At 43.5% G+C, this 14735-nt stretch overlaps 2 pseudogenes; one reads left to right on the top strand and one right to left on the bottom strand.

The window, feature by feature from the left end:
* Window positions 1-10659, top strand: part of LOC147972662 (uncharacterized) — a 69275-nt pseudogene extending 58616 nt beyond the window's left edge.
* A 957-nt stretch (window positions 10660-11616) lies between these two features.
* On the bottom strand, window positions 11617-14472 carry LOC147972661 (uncharacterized; annotated as a pseudogene).
* Between the last annotated feature and the right edge of the window lie 263 nt (window positions 14473-14735).

The raw sequence follows: 14735 nt of genomic DNA, 5'->3' as shown, positions 1-14735 counted from the left end.
GACAAACAGAGTGTCACTAGTATGCCTCTACTTGACTAGCTCGTTAATCAAAGATGGTTATGTTTCCTAACCATAGACAAAGAGTTGTCATTTGATTAACGGGAATACATCATTAGTTGAATGATTTGATTGACATGACCATTTCATTAGCTTAGCGCCCGATCGTTTAGTATGTTGCTATTGCTTTCTTCATGACTTATACATGTTCCTATGACTATGAGATTATGCAACTCCCGTTTGCCGGAGGAACACTTTGTGTGCTACCAAACGTCACAACGTAACTGGGTGATTATAAAGGAGCTCTACAGGTGTCTCCAAAGGTACATGTTGGGTTGGCGTATTTTGAGATTAGGATTTGTCACTCCGAATGTCGGAGAGGTATCTCTGGGCCCTCTCGGTAATGCACATCACTTAAGCCTTGCAAGCATTGCAACTAATGAGTTAGTTGCGAGATGATGTATTACAGAACGAGTAAAGAGACTTGCCGGTAACGAGATTGAACTAGGTATTGGATACCGACGATCGAATCTCGGGCAAGTAACATACCGATGACAAAGGGAACAACATATGTTGTTATGCGGTCTGACCGATAAAAGATCTTCGTAGAATATGTAGTAACCAATATGGGCATCCAGGTCCCGCTATTGGTTATTGACCGGAGACGTGTCTCGGTCATGTCTACATTGTTCTCGAACCCGTAGGGTCCGCACACTTAAGGTTTCGAATACAGTTATATTATGAGTTTATGCGTTTTGATGTACCGAAGGTTGTTCGGAGTCCCGGATGTGATCACGGACATGACGAGGAGTCTCGAAATGGTCGAGACATAAAGATTGATATATTGGAAGCCTATGTTTGGATATCGGAAGTGTTCCGGTTGAAATCGGGATTTTACCGGAGTACCGGGAGGTTACCGGAACCCCCCGGGAGGTATATGGGCCTTAGTGGGCCTTAGTGGAAGAGAGGAGAGGTGGCCAGAGATGGGCCGCGCACCTCTCCCCCTTGGTCCGAATAGGACAAGGAGAGGGGGCCGGCCCCCCCTGCCTCCTCTCTCCCCCTCCACGAATCCTATTCCAACTAGGAAAGGGGGGAGTCCTACTCCCGGAGGGAGTAGGACTCCTCCTGGCGCGCCTCCTCTTGGCCGCCCCCCCCCCTTTGAGCCTTTATATACGGAGGCAGGGGCACCCCCTAGAGACACAAGTTGATCCACGTGATCATATTCTTAGCCGTGTGCGGTGCCCCCTTCCACCATAATCCTCGATAATATTGTAGCGGTGCTTAGGCGAAGCCCTGCGACGATAGTACATCAAGATCGTCACCACGCCGTCGTGCTGACGGAACTCTTCCCCGACACTTTGCTGGATCAGAGTCCGGGGATCGTCATTGAGCTGAACGTGTGCTAAAACTCGGAGGTCCCGTAGTTTCGGTGCTTGATCGGTCGGGCCGTGAAGATGTACGACTACATCAACCGCGTTGTGCTAACGCTTCCGCTGTCGATCTATAAGGGTACGTAGATCACACTCTCCCCTCTCGTTGCTATGCATCACCATGATCTTGCGTGTGCATAGGAAATTTTTTGAAATTACTACGTTCCCCAAGAGTGGCGTCCGAGCCTAGGTTTTATGTGTTGATGTTATATGCACGAGTAGAACACAAGTGAGTTGTGGGCGATATAAGTCATACTGCTTACCAGCATGTCATACTTTGGTTCGGCGGTATTGTTGGACGAAGCGGCCCGGACCGACATTACGCGTACGCTTACGCGAGACCGGTTCTCCCGACGTGCTTTGCACATAGGTGGCTTGCGGGTTACAGTTTCTCCAACTTTAGTTGAACTGAGTGTGGCTACGCCCGGTCCTTGCGAAGGTTAAAACAGCACCAACTTGACAAACTATCGTTGTGGTTTTGATGCGTAGGTAAGATTGGTTCTTGCTTAAGCCCGTAGCAGCCACGTAAAAAATTGCAACAACAAAGTAGAGGACGCCTAACTTGTTTTTGCAGGGCATGTTGTGATGTGATATGGTCAAGACATGATGCTAAATTTTATTGTATGAGATGATCATGTTTTGTAACCGAGTTATCGGCAACTGGCAGGAGCCATATGGTTGTCGCTTTATTGTATGCATGCAATCACGCTGTAATGCTTTACTTTATCACTAAGCGGTAGCGATAGTCGTGGAAGCATAAGATTGGGGAGACAACAACGATGCTACGATGGAGATCAAGGTGTCGCGCCGGTGACGATGGTGATCACGACGGTGCTTCGGAGATGGAGATCACAAGCACAAGATGATGATGGCCATATCATATCACTTATATTGATTGCATGTGATGTTTATCTTTTATGCATCTTATCTTGCTTTGATTGACGGTAGCATTATAAGATGATCTCTCACTTAATTATCAAGAAGTGTTCTCCCTGAGTATGCACCGTTGCGAAAGTTCTTCGTGCTGAGACACCACGTGATGATCGGGTGTGATAGGCTCTACGTTCAAATACAACGGGTGCAAAACAGTTGCACACGCGGAATACTCAGGTTATACTTGACGAGCCAAGCATATACAGATATGGCCTCGGAACACGGAGACCGAAAGGTCGAGCGTGAATCATATAGTAGATATGATCAACATAGTGATGTTCACCAATGAAACTACTCCATCTCACGTGATGATCGGACATGGTTTAGTTAATTTGGATCACGTAATCACTTAGAGGATTAGAGGGATATCTATCTAAGTGGGTGTTCTTAAGTAATTGAACTTTAAATTTATCATGAACTTAGTCCTGGTAGTATTTTGCAAATTATGTTGTAGATCAATAGCTCACGTTGTTGCTTCCCTGTGTTTATTTTGATATGTTCCTGGAGAAAATTGTGTTGAAAGATGTTAGTAGCAATGATGCGGATTGGATCCGTGATCTGAGGTTTATCCTCATTGCTGCACAGAAGAATTATGTCCTTGATGCAGCGCTAGGTGACAGACCTATTGCAGGAGCAGATGCAGACGTTATGAACGTTTGGCTAGCTCAATATGATGACTACTTGATAGTTTAGTGCACCATGCTTAATGGCTTAGAATCGGGACTTCAAAGACGTTTTGAACGTCATGGACCATATGAGATGTTCCAGGAGTTGAAGGTAATATTTTAAGAAAATACCCGAGTTGAGAGATATGAAGTCTCCAACAAGTTCTATAGCTAAAAGATGGAGGAGAATCGCTCAACTAGTGAGCATGTGCTCAGATTGTCTGGGTACTACAATCGCTTGAATCAAGTGGGAGTTAATCTTCCAGATAAGATAGTGATTGACAGAATTCTCTAGTCACCATCACCAAGTTAGTAGAACTTCGTGATGAACTATAATATGCAAGGGATAATGGAAACAACTCCCAAGCTCTTTGTGATGCTGAAATCAATGAAGGTAGAACTCAAGAAAAACATCAAGTGTTGATGGTTGACAAGACCACTAGTTTCAAGAAAAGGGCAAAGGGAAGAAGGGGAACTGCAAGAAGAACGGCAAGCAAGTTGCTGCTCAAGTGAAGAAGCCCAAGTCTGATCCTAAGCTTGAGACTAAGTGCTTCTACTGCAAAGGGACTGGTCACTGGAAGTGAAACTGCCCCAAGTATTTGGCGGATAAGAAGGATGGCAAGGTAAACAAAGGTATATTGGATATACGTGTTATTGATGTGTACTTTACTAGTGTTTATAGCAACCCCTCGGCATTTGATACTGGTTCAGTTGCTAAGAGTAGTAACTCGAAACAGGAGTTGCAGAATAAACAGAGACTAGTCAAGGGTGAAGTGACGATGTGTGTTGGAAGTAGTTCCAAGATTGATATGGTCATCATCGCACACTCCCCTATACTTTCGGGATTAGTGTTGAACCTAAATAAGTGTTATTTGGTGTTTGCGTTGAGCATGAATATGATTTGATCATGTTTAATTGCAGTACGGTTATTCATTTAAGTAAGAGAATAAATTGTTGTTCTGTTTACATGAATAAAACCTTATATGGTTACACACCCAATGAAAATGGTTCGTTGGATCTCGATCATAGTGATACACATATTCATAATATTGAAACCAAAAGATGCAAAGTTAATAATGATAGTGCAACTTATTTGTGGCACTGCCATTTAGGTCATATTGGTGTAAAGCGCATGAAGAAACTCCATGCTGATGGGCTTTTGGAATCACTTGATTATGAATCAGTTGATGCTTGCAAACCATGCGTCATGGGCAAGATGACTAAGACTCCGTTCTCTAGAACAATGGAGCGAGCGACAGATTTGTTGGAAATCATACATACTGATGTATGTGGTCCGATGAATATTAAGGCTCGTGGCAGGTATCATTATTTTCTGATCTTCACAGATGATTTGAGCAGATATGGGTATATCTACTTAATGAAACACAAGTCTGAAACAGTTGAAAAATTCAAAGAATTTCAGAGTGAAGTGGAGAATCATCGTAACAAAAATGAAAGTTTCTACGATATGATCGCAGAAGTAAAATATTTGAGTTACGAGTTTGGCCTTCAGTTAAAAACAATGTGAAATAGTTTCACTACTCACGCCACCTGGAACACCACAGCATAATGGTGTGTCTGAACGTCATAACCGTACTTTATTAGATATGGTGCGATCTATGATGTCTCTTACCAATCTACCACTATCGTTTTGGGGTTATGCATTAGAGACAGCTGCATTCACGTTAAATAGGGTACCATCTAAGTCCGTTGAGATGACACAATCTGAACTGTGGTTTGGCAAGAAACCAAAGTTGTCGTTTCTTAAAGTTTGGGGTTGTGATGCTTATATGAAAAAGTTTCATCCTAATAAGCTCAAACCCAAATCGGAGAAATATGTCTTCATAGGATACCCAAAGGAGACTGTTGGGTACACCTTCTATCACAAATCCGAAGGCAAGACTTTTGTTGCTAAATTCGGAGTTTTTCTAGAGAAGGAGTTTCTCTAGAAAGAAGTGAGTGGGAGGAAAGTAGAACTTGATGAGGTAACTGTACATGCTCCCTTATTGGAAAGTAGTTCATCACAGAAACTAGTTTCTGTGACACCTACACCAATTAGTGAGGAAGTTGATGATGATGATCATGAAATTTCAGATCAAGTTACAACTGAGCCTCGTAGATCAACCAGAATAAGATCCGCACCAGAGTGGTACGGCAATCCTGTTCTGGAAGTCATGCTACTAGATCATGATGAACCTACGAACTATGAAGAAGCGATGGTGAGCCCAGATTCCGCAAAATGGCTTGAGGCCATGAAATCTGAGATGAGATCCATGTATGAGAACAAAGTATTCACTTTGATTGACTTGCCCAATGATCGGCAAGCCATTAAGATTAAATGGATCTTCAAGAGGAAGATGGACGCTGATAGTAGTGTTACTATCTACAAAGCTAGAATTTTCGCAAAAGGTTTTCGACAAAGTTCAAGGTGTTGACTACGATGAGAGTTTCTCACTCGTATATATGCTTAAGTCTGTCCGAATCATGTTAGCAAATTGCCACATTTTATGAAATCTGGCAAATGGATGTAAAGATTGCATTCTTGAATGGATTTCTGGAAGAACAGTTGTATATGATGCAACCTGAAGGTTTTATCGATCCAAAGGATGCTAACAAAGTGTGTAAGCTCCAGCGATCCATCTATGGACTGGTGCAAGCATGTCGGAGTTGGAATATACGCTTTGATGAGTTGATCAAAGCATATAGTTTTATACAGACTTGCGGTAAAGCCTATATTTACAAGAAAGTGAGTGGGAGCACTACAACATTTCTGATAAAGTATATGTGAATGATATATTGTTGATCGGAAATAATGTAGAATTATTCTGCAAAGCATAAAGGAGTGTTTGAAAGGAGTTTTTTCAAAGAAAGACCTCGGTGAAGCTGCTTACATATTGAGCATCAAAGATTTATGGAGATAGATCAAGATGCTTGATAAGTTTTTTCAATGAGTACATACCTTGACAAGATTTTGAAGTAGTTCAAAATGGAACAGTCAAAGAAAGAGTTCTTGCATGTGTTACAAGGGGTGAAATTGAGTAAGACTCAAAGCCCGACCACGGCAGAAGATAGAAAGAGAATGAAAGTCATTCCCTATGCCTTGGCCATAGGTTCTATAAAGTATGCCATGCTGTGTACCAGATCTATTGTATACCCTACACTGATTTTGGCAAGGGAGTACAATAGTGATCTAGGAGTAGATCACTGGACAGCGGTCAAAATTATCCTTAGTGGAATAAGGATATGTTTCTCGATTATGGAGGTGACAAAAAGGTTCGTCGTAAAGGGTTACGTTGATGCAAGTTTTGACACTAATCTAGATGACTCTAAGTCTCGATCTAGATACATATTGAAAGTGAGAGCAATTAGCTAGAGTAGCTCCGTGCAGAGCATTGTTGATATAGATATTTGCAAAATACTTACGGATCTGAATATGACAGACCCGTTGACTAAAATTATCACACAAACAAAACATGATCACACCCTAGTACTCTTTGGGTGTTAATCACATAGAGATGGGAACTAGATTACTGACTCTAGTAAAACCTTTGAGTGTTGGTCACATGATGATGTGAACTATGGGTGTTAATCACATGATGATGTGAACTATTGCTGTTAAATCACATGGCGATGTGAACTAGATTATTGACTCTAGTGCAAGTGGGAGACTGAAGGAAATATGCCCTAGAGGCAATAATAAAGTTATTATTTATTTCCTTATTTCATGATAAATGTTTATTATTCATGCTAGAATTGTATTAACCGGAAACATGATACATGTGTGAATACATAGACAAACAGAGTGTCACTAGTATGCCTCTACTTGACTAGCTCGTTAATCAAAGATGGTTATGTTTCCTAACCATAGACAAAGAGTTGTCATTTGATTAATGGGATCACATCATTAGTTGAATGATCTGATTGACATGACCCATTTCATTAGCTTAGCACCCGATCGTTTAGTATGTTGCTATTGCTTTCTTCATGACTTATACATGTTCCTATGACTATGAGATTATGCAACTCCCGTTTGCCGGAGGAACACTTTGTGTGCTACCAAACGTCACAACGTAACTGGGTGATTATAAAGGAGCTCTACAGGTGTCTCCAAAGGTACATGTTGGGTTGGCGTATTTTGAGATTAGGATTTGTCACTCCAAATGTCGGAGAGGTATCTCTGGGCCCTCTTGGTAATGCACATCACTTAAGCCTTGCAAGCATTGCAACTAATGAGTTAGTTGCGAGATGATGTATTACGGAACGAGTAAAGAGACTTGCCGGTAACGAGATTGAACTAGGTATTGGATACCGACGATCGAATCTCGGGCAAGTAACATACCGATGACAAAGGGAACAACGTATGTTGTTATGCGGTCTGACCGATAAAAGATCTTCGTAGAATATGTAGGAACCAATATGGGCATCCAGGTCCCGCTATTGGTTATTGACCGGAGACGTGTCTCGGTCATGTCTACATTGTTCTCGATGACAGTTATATTATGAGTTTATGCGTTTTGATGTACTGAAGGTTGTTCAGAGTCCCAGATGTGATCACGGACATGACGAGGAGTCTCGAAATGGTCGAGACATAAAGATTGATATATTGGAAGCCTATGTTTGGATATCGGAAGTGTTCCGGTTGAAATCGGGATTTTACCGGAGTACCGGGAGGTTACCGGAACCCCCCGGGAGGTATATGGGCCTTAGTGGGCCTTAGTGGAAGAGAGGAGAGGTGGCCAGAGATGGGCCTCGCACCTCTCCCCCCTTGGTCCGAATAGGACAAGGAGAGGGGGCCGGCCCCCCCTTCCTCCTCTCTCCCCCTCCACGAATCCTATTCCTACTAGGAAAGGGGGGGAGTCCTACTCCCAAAGAGTAGGACTCCTCCTGGCGCGCTTCCTCTTGGCCGCCCCCCCTTTGAGCCTTTATATACGGAGGCAGGGGCACCCCCTAGAGACACAAGTTGATCCACGTGATCATATTCTTAGCCGTGTGCGGTGCCCCCTTCCACCATAATCCTCGATAATATTGTAGCGGTGCTTAGGCGAAGCCCTGCGACGATAGTACATCAAGATCGTCACCACGCCGTCGTGCTGACGGAGCTCTTCCCCGACACTTTGCTGGATCGGAGTCCAGGGATCGTCATTGAGCTGACGTGTGCTAAAACTCGGAGGTCCCGTAGTTTCGGTGCTTGATCGGTCGGGCCGTGAAGACGTACGACTACATCAACCGCGTTGTGCTAACGCTTCCGCTGTCGATCTACAAGGGTACGTAGATCACACTCTCCCCTCTCGTTGCTATGCATCACCATGATCTTGCATGTGCGTAGGAAATTTTTTGAAATTACTATGTTCCCCAACAGCATCTTAACTAATGAGTTAGTTGCGGGATGATGTATTACGGAACGAGTAAAGAGACTTGTCGGTAACGATATTGAACTAGGTATTGAGATACCGACGATCAAATCTCGGGCAAGTAAAATACCGATGACAAAGGAAACCACGTTTGTTGTTATGCGGTTTGACCGATAAAGATCTTCGTAGAATATGTAGGAACCAATATGAGCATCCAGGTTCCGCTATTGGTTATTTAATGGAGACATGTCTCGGTCATGTCTACATAGTTCTCGAACCCGTAGGGTCCGCACGCTTAAAGTTTCGGTGACGATTATGTTATGAGTTTTTGTGTTTTGATGTACCGAAGGTAGTTCGAAGTCCCGGATGTGATCACAGACATGACGAGGAGTCTCGAAATGGTCGAGACATAAAGATCGATATATTGGACGACTATGTTCGGACACCGGAATGGTTTCGAGGAGTTTCGGACATATACCGGAGTACCGGGGGGTTACCGGAACCCCCCGGGAGTTTAATGGGCCAAGATGGGCCTTAGTGGAGAAGAGGAGGGGCGGCTAGGGCAGGCCGCGCCCCCTCCCCCTCTAGTACGAATTGGATAAGGAGGGGGGCGCCCCCCTTTCCTTCCTCCTCTCTCCTTCCCTTCCTTTCCTCCTCCTACTCCAACTAGGAAAAGAGGGACTCCTGCTCCCGGTGGGAGTAGGACTCCTCCCTGGCGCGCCCTCCTCCTGGCCAACCGCCTCCTCCCCCTGGTCCTTTATATACGGGGGCAGGGGGCACCTCTAGACACAACAATTGATCTCTTAGCCGTGTGCGGTGCCCCCCTCCACCATATACCACCTCGATCATATCATAGCAGTTCTTAGGCGAAGCCCTGCGTCGGTGGCAACATCGTCACTGTCATCACACCGTCGTGCTGACGGAACTCTCTCGTGAAGCTCTGCTGGATCAGAGTTTGCGGGACGTCATCGAGCTGAACGTGTGCAGAACTCGGAGGTGCCGTACGTTCGGTACTTGGATCGGTCAGATCGTGAAGACGTATGACTACATCAACCGCGTTGTGCTAACGCTTCCGCTTTCGGTCTACGAGGGTACATGGACAACACTCTCCCCTCTCATTGCTATGCGTCACCATGATCCTGTGTGTGCGTAGCAAAATTTTGAAATTCCTATGTTCCCCAACAGAGTGGGAGGTGGGGAGCGTAGAGCCCGTGGCGTCATGTAACGGAAGTGGTGAGTGGGGGCGGTGGGTGGTGGCCTCTTAATAGGAGTGGAAGAGTGAACGGCACCGCTCTGATTAGCACGTACAGTATATATCAGTATAACAACCGTAGCAATGAGTATCTACCAAGATCACTAGTACTAGCGCACTGGCATGGAGCTCGACCTATCAAACAAAGGGTCTTGGGTTTGATACCCAGGACAAACATTTTTTTGGAAAATTACTTTTAATTAACAACAACAGTATTCACTCCAAAACAGACCAATATTCAATTAACAATAGCAGTATTCACTCCAAAACATTTTTTTAAGTTTTTTTAAGTTAAAAGCAGCAAAATTCACTTCAGTTAACACAACAAAATTTAGGAAAATTCAGTGAACGACAACATTCAGGTATCTTCAAACATTCAGATATCTTCCAACATTCAGTTAAATCCTAATTATAATATTTAATTACAAAAAGGGCATTGTATGCCATGGTTTGCCATCCAAAAATTAGGCAATGTATGCCACGTTTTGGCCTAAAAAAAGAGGCAATGTATGCCACAGTTTGACATAACAAAAAATGCCAGTTTATGAGTTACATAAGTATAGGCCTTATCAAAAAATGCTGGCTGAGAATTGCCACTAGACTAGGCAGCAGGAAAATCATCAGGAGGAGCATTTAGGTCAGGAATATGACTGGCAATGTCATCTCCAAACATCAGCCACCATGCCCTCTCACCTACTTGGCCTCCTCTTCCTCTTCCTGCATCTGAATTTTCTCCTCTCCATGCATGCACATTACTGCCTCCTCTCCCTCTCCCACCACCTGGATTTGCTCCTCTCCCTCTCCCAGCACCTGCACTTGCTCCCTCTCCTGACCCTGCATCTACACTGGCACCTCTTCCTGGAGCTGAGACTGCAATTGCTCCCCTTCCTCTTCTTGCATTTGGATGTACCTCTCCTCTGCCTCTCCTTTTCTTTCCTCTTGCAATGTCATCTTCAGTTCTTGCCTTGTCTGCCTAGCAATATTCATTTGTTTAGTCACACTGGGTTGTGGTATTTCAGCCCCAGCAGTAGCAACAAATGAAGAGAGCTCAGGCAGTGGGCCATGGACCCTTTGAGGAGCTCTTCTTGCTCTTTCCCTGGTGGCCATGTTAAAAACCATACCGGTTGGTGACTCGGTAGGATCCAACCTAGGACCTGGCCTGTTTGAAAAGATGTTCTGCAAAGAAAGATGTTCAGATAAGCTCATTTTAGGCAGTTAACCACATTTCATGCAGTAGAGCCAACTGTAAAAAATGAGATGCAACTGAAGCATACCTGAAGAAATGTTGGGGTCATCATAGTTCTCATCAAGCTCTACTCCTTCTGCAATTAGTGCTTCCTGCCATCTGTAGTGCCCTTTCCTGTTGTGGTCAGCTCTTCCACAAATTGAGCAGTGTATTGTCACATATTTTTTGTTCAAATATCTAACACCATTCTTGCTTCTCTTCTCTCCTGGTGTTTTCTTCATGTTTTTCTTTGGTCTTCCCAACTGTTTAGTGAAAACAGGTGGATATACTTTGTAACCATTCTGTTTCTCCCAATGCTTTGGATCTCTAAGTGGAACCAGAGTGTATCCATATGCTTTCAGATAATTCTCCACAGTGTAGCAGTCATGAAACATTGTCAGGGTCAATTCTCTCCTCCCTGCAGCATGCTATACTATGGCCACATGGTACTCCACACAGCTGCCATCTCCTGTAGTCACAAGTGTGCAAGCACAAGTCAATTGTATAACTAGAGTTACCAGACTGAACTCTGAACAATTGTTGGCCAGCTTCTGAGACATGGCAATTAGCAGCAAACTCAGTGTTATTGTCTAGTTTCTTCTTGATCTTTGGGCATATTCTCTGCCCTGCCCACTTCTCTATGGCCTCTCTCTATTTACTCACTAGCCTTTGCATGATCTTGTAAAATATGTATTCCAGCATTGACAACACTGGCTCTCTCTGCCCTCTAGAATGTAGCTGTAAAATACTTCAGAGTTATTGTTCAGCAGAATATCACACTTGTAAAAGACACTAAAAATGATTTACACCATGTCTTTGGATCAAGTCTTTCAGTCCAGTGGAAGGCAGCTGCACTGTGTCCATCCATTTTCTCACAGTTTTGGCTCCACTTCATCCTATTTGGTGCTCTTGCAATGGCCCACAGATCTTGCTTCAGCAACTATCCTTTGTGCTTCTCATTGAAATTCTGATAAATATGCCTAACACAAAACCTATGCTCAGCATCTGGCCAGATTTTTGGCATAGCATTGATCAAACCTCTCTGCTTGTCACTCATAATAGTGAAAGGAGCAATATTTGTGATGTTAAGGTCATCTCTCAATGTAGTGAGAAACCACTCCCAAGAACTTGTGCACTCTACTTCTACCCAACCCATTACAACGAGGAAAATGCAGTCATTAGGATCAATACCCACTGCACTAAGCAACACTCCTTTAAACCTATTTTTCATGTGACAACATCAATCAAAATAATAGGCATGCATCCCTTGAGCCACCCCCTTTTTCATGCATCATAAAACCAATATAGAGTTTTCAGACATTTCCTGCCCTGTGGGAAATCTTTGTCTTTAACAACCTCAGTTGACAGAAGAAATATAGACCCAGGGTTGGTATTCCTCAATTCATGACCATACTCCCAAAGCCTATTGAACTGCTCTTCTTCATCACCATGGATCTCCTTAAGTGCTGCAGTTCTTGCCCTAGCCAGCTTTCATCTGTTAGGGGTGACATGAAATTCCTTGGTGATCTTTCTTGAAAATGTACCTAGTGACATCTTCTGGTCATCTCTGAACTCATCTATGAAACACTTGCACAGGAATTTTACTATTAGTGACCTTATCTTCCATTTGTTCTGGCATATATGTTCTCCATAGTAAGTCTTGATGACAAATCCCCCTGTCCTGTTGTCATTGCCAGCATACAGGTACCATGGGCAACCATTTTCACAAACTGCTTCAAGTCCCCTCTCGTCATTCTTTATCTTCTTGATCTGCATTCTATTTCTAACTAAATATGCAGTCAGTGCATGTCTTAGCGCAACCACATTAGCAAATACCATCCCTACTTTAAACACAGGGGAAATCATGTCCACCATTGCATTGAAAGCTTTAAACTTGTACCGAAGTTCATCTGCTTGCTCAGTTGATAGGTTGAGATCTTCAACCTCAAGCAAGTATTCAGGCTCCACATTATCCTCATCCTGATCAGCTTCTTCATCAACATCAAAGTCAATTTTGTCATCATAAAGATCATCATCACCATCATCTATGTCATAGTCACTGTCACTGAAATCAGAATCTGAAACAACTACATCTTCAATAACTGTTTCTCCATCTTCAGTTAGCATGTTGTGCTCAGCACCCTCAATAAGCAAACTATGTGGGTCTGTTCCAATTGGTGCAATCTTTGACAAGGGATCTTCAGTTAGCATGTTGTGCTCAGCACCCTCAATAAGCAAACTTTGTGGTTCTGTTCCATTTGCTGCAATCTCTGACAAAGGATCTTCTACAAAGACTGAAACTAGGCTATGGGAAGGGGAGGCACTTGCTGCTGCAAAACTTGTTGTTGCTGTTATCAAAGATGGGGGCAATGTGCACACCAAGTCAGACCTGAAGTTGCTGATGAAATCTGTATGGTCAACCATGACTACAAGCATCTTATGCTCAGCACTAGCTCTGATCATATGCTGCACATCCTCATCACTGCTAATTCTGATCAAACCATCTGAGATTGGTTTATTTGGTTTTCTAAAGTAAATGATGTGCTCACTCACAGGATATCCCAACCAAATCAAGTGTTGTTCAAGGAATGCATAGGAGAAAGTGCCAAAGTCAACATAGTTTAGCACCTCAATAGAAGGGTTCCAGTACTCCAGGTTACTGATTGGGCCACAGAAAATTCCACCATGCTCAAGTTCCAGTGTAAAAAATGGACTGTCCACCCTTTCTCCATTTGCTGCATCACACACTGTATTGATCAAAACAAAGATGCATCAGTTGAGAAACAATATCCAGTTAACTGAATATTCAGTTAATAGAAAAATTAGTCAATTGCATCAGATCTAACATACTTGAACAACAACTCAAGGTTCAGTTTTCAGTTAACTATAGTAAGTTGAAAAGATTCAGTTAACTACAGTACTTGACAAAATTCTGATAACTACAGTAACTAAAAATATTCAGTTAGCTACAGTAACTGAACATATTCACTGAACTACAGATAACTTAACATATTCAGTGAACTAAATATAAACTAACCATAAATGAAATACAACATTAGCACACCATTAACAAAAACCATTCAATTCACTGAAACTTCGCTGCACATACCATTAGCATTACCAAAACTATATTAAATAGTGTAACAAAATAGCCAAGTTTATACTCCGTACAAAACATCTTCAACAACAAAAAGGAGTTAAATTTCACAACACAAACAGATGCTTGAGTAGAGTACAAGCTAAAGCAGAACAAAAAGCCAACTACAAAGGCATTAACATCTAATTTGTCCGCCATAAACCCTAGCTATCATGTCGAACCCAAACGTAAATTCATCGGCCGAAACCCGAGCTCCACTTCGCCATACATGACACTACACAAAAAACACCACTACATGACCCCGATTCGAGCATAAATGGACGCGATTCGAGCTGCAAACGGCGACGAGCTCAGAGCAAAGCAGAGGAGAGGAGAGGGAGGAAGAGAAAGCAGAGGCGGGGCGTCGAGCTCACAATAATCAGGAGGGAAGACACCGAACGGCCGGACGAGATGAGCAGATGCCGGCGTCTCCACACCGCTGGCGAACGGCGGCGACGACGCCTCCGTTGCTGACGTCACCATCGCCCCGCCAGCCCGTGAGCTCTGTCGCCCCGACAGCGACCAAGTGAACCCTCTCGAATGGACGCGAGGTGGATTCCGATAGATTTAATTCAGGTGAAGGTGAGTGCGGGTTGATTAAGGAAAACGGTAGGGGGTTTCTGCAAAAGTGCATGCGCTGACCGGTCCAGCCACCTGGCTGCCAATTGTCGAGTTGTGATTGGCTTGGGACTAAATCATCACATGAGGTGAAAGTTGGGGTATGGTGGAGTCAAGTTTTGCAAATT

Source organism: Triticum urartu, chromosome 5A (genome assembly GCF_056163025.1).
Source record: "Triticum urartu cultivar PI428250 chromosome 5A, HENAU_Tu73, whole genome shotgun sequence".
NCBI lineage: Eukaryota > Viridiplantae > Streptophyta > Magnoliopsida > Poales > Poaceae > Triticum > Triticum urartu.
The sequence above is the reverse complement of the archived record's forward strand: the minus strand, read 5'-3'. Positions and strand labels throughout refer to the sequence as shown.